This window comes from Nothoprocta perdicaria, unplaced genomic scaffold, assembly GCF_003342845.1.
Source record: "Nothoprocta perdicaria isolate Ctin4 unplaced genomic scaffold, notPer1 scaffold_254, whole genome shotgun sequence".
Lineage (NCBI taxonomy): Eukaryota > Metazoa > Chordata > Aves > Tinamiformes > Tinamidae > Nothoprocta > Nothoprocta perdicaria.
The window spans coordinates 694,164-700,131 of NW_020455482.1; positions in this window are offsets into that span (position 1 = coordinate 694,164).

Here is a 5,968-nt window from a genome sequence, read left to right on the forward strand (position 1 = left end):
AGCATAAGGCTACCTTTTGGAATAGCAGCTGTGCCTGGGCACCAGGCACTGCAGTGGAGGGAATTTAGCCCCTCATTGTGCTGTCAGGTGTCTGTAACACACACACATTCATATGAAAAAGAAACACCTCTGATGAGACTGTTGAGGGATGGATATGAGCCAGAGGAGATGGAAGAGCACGATTGGGTGGGAGAAGTAGAGAGAGAGCAGTTCCAACAGACGGAAAAGGGGGGCAAGGACAGAAATATCTCTATTTAATAGAGCATCATAACAACTGACAAGGAGATAAGGAACTCGTGGGAGTTGTGTTTGTTTTAAATGATGCGTCTTACCAGCAACTGGGAGTTCATGAYGCTAAACAGTGTGTGAACTGTGGTGCCAACAAGGAAAGAAAGGAATTTAATTCTGAAAGGTGCCATGCACTCACTGTAAGAAGTTGGGGTTATTCTTCTCTTTACAGCATCTTTTTCCAGTAACTTTACAGGGAATAACCTAGTTCCTAGGATGGTTTTGCTCTAACATATGGTGATTTGTTTATTTTATCAGGGATAGAAACAAAGCTTCAGAACTTTTCCCTTTTTCAGCTATTTACAGCTTCCTGCACTGGAAGGAGGAATCAGTCCCTGGGCACTACTCATTTCTTCACACCTCTTTCATAGACACATGAAAAGACTTCTTTTTAACAGATCTCTCTCCCTCTTTTTTTTTTTTTTTCTGTTAGAACTGTTTTTTTCTTTTTAAGTTGCAAAGTACAAGYGGGAAGGATAGGAACAAGGAAACGTAATTTTGCTTATTTAAAGATCTGGAATAAATTTGACATATCCCCCCTCCTCTCAAGACAGCCCAAACACAACTCACTTCTCCCTCATGCCCAGCTGTGTTGCTGAAACCACCAAGACTCCTGTGGGAGGCAAACCTCAATATGCTGGCTGATACTGTYGCCGATGGTCAAAAATATTCCTCATGGAAGTCACTGCAGGGCTCTCTGTCTTCCACCCACCCTTCTCTGTGTGCACCATTGRTTGTATTTGAAAGACTTGAAGAGTGGCAAAATTCACCACTCCCAAGCAGAGAACCTCAACAATGAGTAACTCCTTTTCTCATCTTTAATGCAACCACATCTGTTGAATGGAGGCTTGGGAACCTTTTGACCATTTGATTTAATTGTGTAGAAGGTACTGCAAGATCTGGACAAATGATGCAAAGCTTTAAAATCTGATAAGCAGGCACTGAAGAGTCATGGAATGGTCAGCTCTGTGAGACAGGGAGCAATGGAGATGTAACAACAAACAATGGCCCGAAGACCAGTGTTTGAGGCATGGATGGAAAACAACATGTTTTTGAAAAGTGGCTATATACCTACAGTGTCACCTTTCAAACTCTGTTTCATGATATTCTTCTACATTTCTACATTTCTACACTTCTACATTTCTTCCTTTTCATTCCTTCCTCATCTCCCATCCTGTTGGATGTCCTCCTCCTATCCTATGGACTGATTTGATCTGGGACTTGAGGAGTTTGTGCAAGCAAACAAATGTGAGAAAAAGCCACCTCCGAAGGGTGAGGAAGAACACTGACAAGTATCTGTRCTGGAGGAAAGAAGACCTTGCAGAGATGGATTGAAGCCAAATACCAATTCAGCTATAGGCTGCTCACAAACACAGGGTAGCCTGACAGCCTTAAGGTCTRTTATACTCTGTGCATAGGACAAATGCACGTCTGCTTGGCCGACAGGTTCACAAGTTACTACCCATTTATTAACTTTATCCTCAGGTGAACTTAAGAGAAGTGCAACCCCCCAAAAATGGTGTCTGAAGAAGAATTAATGTGACTTTAGAAAGCAGAAAGTGTCAGGCTTGGCTACCTAGCATTGGGGAGGGACATAAGGATTTCCCGAAAGGTGATATGCAAAGAGACCCAGGAAGGATAAGAACTATAGGTCATCACAGAGACATCTTATTAATTTCAAAGGGAATAGGAGAAGAATACAAATTCTCTGCTACTTTAACACATTAGATTAACACATTAGGTTACTTTAATACATCTAGTCTGCATCAACTAACCAACCTAACATTGTTAGCACTCAAGGTCTTCCAAGTGAGCCCTTAAGATTGCAGCACTGAACGACAGCCAGGAGGCCTGTCTAGGAAGAACTTTCSTCACTCCTACCTGCTGTTGGTTGGAAAATACCTGTGATGAACCTGCTGCTCTTGGTGGAACAAGCTTGCTCACCCCAGTGATATCCCTGTAGCTGCTGAGCAGCAGCCCGGCCTGGTTCCCACAGAGCGAGGAGCTTGGAAGCCCCAGCTAAGCTGGCAGGCCCTAATCTTTGGCAACCCAGATCACTTTGGTTTCAGCATTTTCAAAAGGTTGTGACTGAACATTATTTTGGGACCACATGATTTTTGCTGAGTGCAGAGAGTTTTGAAAATGTTACTTCTCGCGCTGAAACAGAACAACTGCCCTTGCCCTCTTCCAGCCCCCATATCGTAATAGCCTTGGGATGGACCTACTGGCATTTGTGATCATACATATTCTAAAATTGTGTGCCCTGGCCTGAAATCTTTGGGCTCTGAGGTCAGCAGGAGGCTGCAGAAACATGAGGTGCTGGTGGAAGAGGTGAGAGCAAAATAGGAGAAGAAAGGGAATGGGGAATTTCGCTTAATAATATCACCCTCTCCTCACCTCCAGATTTCAGTTGCAATTTTACACAAACCATAATAACCTGCACTGYCTTATTTCAGAGCAGTTCTTCATCATAAACACTTAGGGGAGGGACAATGAAGTTTGTCCCTGGCTACAGGGGCTTGACGCAGCGACTGTGCTGTCCCAGTGGAAATCAGCCGCGCATCAGCCCAGTGGGAAGGACTCCTTGGGCACCTGGGTTTCTGGTTTGAGAAAAGGGGGGACGGGGCAGTGCAGCCAGCACCCCCACACCTGGCGTCCCCATAAGCACCCGCAGCCACGGGGGAGCTCCGGGGGCTGCAGGCTCCCTCGGACAGGGCTCCCCGCGGTGCCCACCCGGYGCCTCACACACGGCAGCAGGGGTAGCTGCCCCCCAGTGCCCACAGGACAGCTACGGATGCTCCTGCTTTCGGGGCATCCGAAACTGGAGCAGCCAGGGGTGTTTTTTACGTGCCACAGCAAACAGTTCTGCACCGGCAGCKAACAGGTTCTCTCTCCTGTGACAACCTTCCTATCCTTAGGAGCCAGCGTTCCGCAAAGCCCACAAATCAAAGCTAACCCCCTCCCTGCTCCGAAAGCAGGCTATGTTTTAAATCTGTGTATTAGATTTTCTTTCTAAATTGTTTTATCCTCCTCTTGCAAACCCAAACAATTCCCAGACAGTGACTCGTGCTGACTAATCCAGTCTGGGAGACTTCTAGGTGTCCCTGTAACTTAAAACCAGCAAACAAGCTTCCTAATTCAGTAGCTAGACATTCCAGCGAAGACCTGCCGGTTCTGTGCTTTTATTTTGCTTCTCCTCAGGGTTAGACGCGCTTTTATCTGCGCCGGGCCGCCCTCCCCCAGCAGGCAGGAGCTGCGAGGAGCTGTAATTCGGACATTCCTTCCCCGAGATCCTGCCCGCGCTGCAAGTCGTGCTCCGCAGGGCATCCCAGCGGCAGCGCTCCCGTGAGCCCTCGGCAGAGTTAAGCGGCGAAAAGAAGGGGKAAGAAGGCAGTGCCTAAAGTAATAGCTGAGACATGTTCCCAAATCATCTTACAGATCTGCAAAGCCCAGTGTTGTAAAAAGATACGGGGCTGCGTTTGAACTATATTTTTGGCCCATTTACAGTGCTGGACTGAGTCATATTTTAGTCATGTCTGGAAACCGCAGTGTCATTACAAGGTCTTCCAGTACCCTAGCGCTTGCAGCAGTGGTAGAGTTATGAGCTGTAGGTGCTGTGAGTAAGATTTGTCCTCGAGCAGATAGCGCACGTCTGCTGTCAGTCCTGTGGCTGCACATGCTAAAGCAATAAGGAGCTGCTCAGGGGAGGCGGCGTCACTCCTGGGCTCAGCAAACGGCACGTGACACCAGGCAAGCGTTGCGAGACAAGCCTCCGAGGTGGGGGAAAAGCCACATAAGGCAGGGGCAACCTACGTGCGTTGCCTTTCTAGGACACCGGGGCTGAGCTGCACGGTGCCTTGCAGGCTGATGGTATGCAATGAGCTGCTTTGCTCCTGAGCCTCGCTTCAGGATGCCCCTCATTGTTCAAGCCAAACAAAGCAGTGTGGGAGAGCACCCGGCACAAACGTATCTATAACTAAAGGCCACGGGGGCCATGCGGCTGTGAGGCACCACAAGAGGCCAAGAGTCTTTTGCATCCCCCCTTGCCTGCCTCTCCTCTCCCAAAAAGCAGCCTCCAGCCTTTGCCTCCTCCACCTTTGGGGCCCTTTCCCCCTTCCTCGCCTCAGACAGGGGTGTGGGGCTGCACGAGCCTTTCCCAGCTGCCAGGAGAAGGAGCAGGGAAGTTGCACAGGGCGCCCTGCAGGGCAAGTGGTGCTGCYGCCACTGCCAGGACACAGCCCTGCAGAGGCCTTGAGGCCTGGCTGGCCCCAGGAAGCTGCTGCTCCCAGCAAGGCACTGCTCTTCCCATGGGGATGGGAGTCTCAGCAGCATTGAGGAAGGACGCACATCAGGCCAGAGCGGCCATCGCAATCCTGTGCTTGCTCTCCAGTACAAAAAGGGATCTCTTCCAGTCCACCCTATGATTTTAAAAACTAGCCGCAAATACAACTGCTGAGAGGCCCCTGGGTAGAGTCTTCTTTTGTTTTGACTCTCACTATTTGTAGCTTCTCTCCCTGTTGTGTTAAAGTGAGGAATGAGTACGTGCTCAATCATCCACCTCTGGAGAAGTCCTCTTTGGCTTCAGAAGGTAAGGAGAAGAACATGTGTGGTAAACCCTTGCAAAAAATATAAATGCAATATTGGTAGGATGACATGGGGTTGTGTCAAGGTCATACGGTCATATGGAGCAGAGTTACCAGTGACCACATCAGAGTGGCTGCTAGAGGTGCCTGATTCTGACCAGTATATGATTAAGAGCGCTAATTCACCTGGATTAGAAATGTTAGTATCTGGAGTTCAGTAACGCGCCTCTCTTAATCTCCTGACCCTAGTCTTAAAAAGATCACATGAATCATCATTCGAGAGATGCAGTGCTACCTGGCAAGGTGTCAGGGAATTTCTAACAGTTTGTTTTATAGCTTGTTTCTCACTGAGAGTGGCAGATGAAAGTAAATCTTAATATATGCTTTACTGCCTAGGAGGATACGACACCACTGAAGCTTCTTTAACATAAGACAATAAATTGTGTAGGGCCAGTATTGGAAAATATTTAATGTGTGTGTATTGTACATATATGTACATATAGATATAGGTAGGCTTTCAGACTGACCTTTCAATACGAACTACTTTTTCCCCTTGATTTTGACATCATATTTCCCCCGTGTCCATGTTGCATTAATGCTACTGCTTCATTATTTACTTTAGAGAGAAAAACAACCAATGCATCTCATAAGTAATATCACTAACTCAAATTGTTTTGATGCTTTTGAAGTAAGGCTCAGCTCATAAGCATACAACAGGATCCAACCTGAGTGGAAAAAGATGAAGGGAGAAAAATGAGAGCTACCGACAGTCTTTGAATACTCAGATTTAATCAAGAAGCCAAAGATATAATGCAATTACTCAGCCTATATATACCCAGTGTCCCATTTCAGTCCTATTTTGATAGTCCTGTTAGATAGAAGGCCACTCCACAGAGGAAGAATGACATTTTATGGTAAAAAAGGAGAAAAAAAAGTCAATATAGGGAAACTAGTTTTTGATGCTGTGACATATCATCAGTATCTTTCATCCTTTTTCTCTGACAAGTTATTTTCTCCCCAGTGAAAGAACGCGCCAGGCCCACGTGCTTACTTGTCAAACATTTTATTTGTCATTCACACTAATTATGATACTGAAT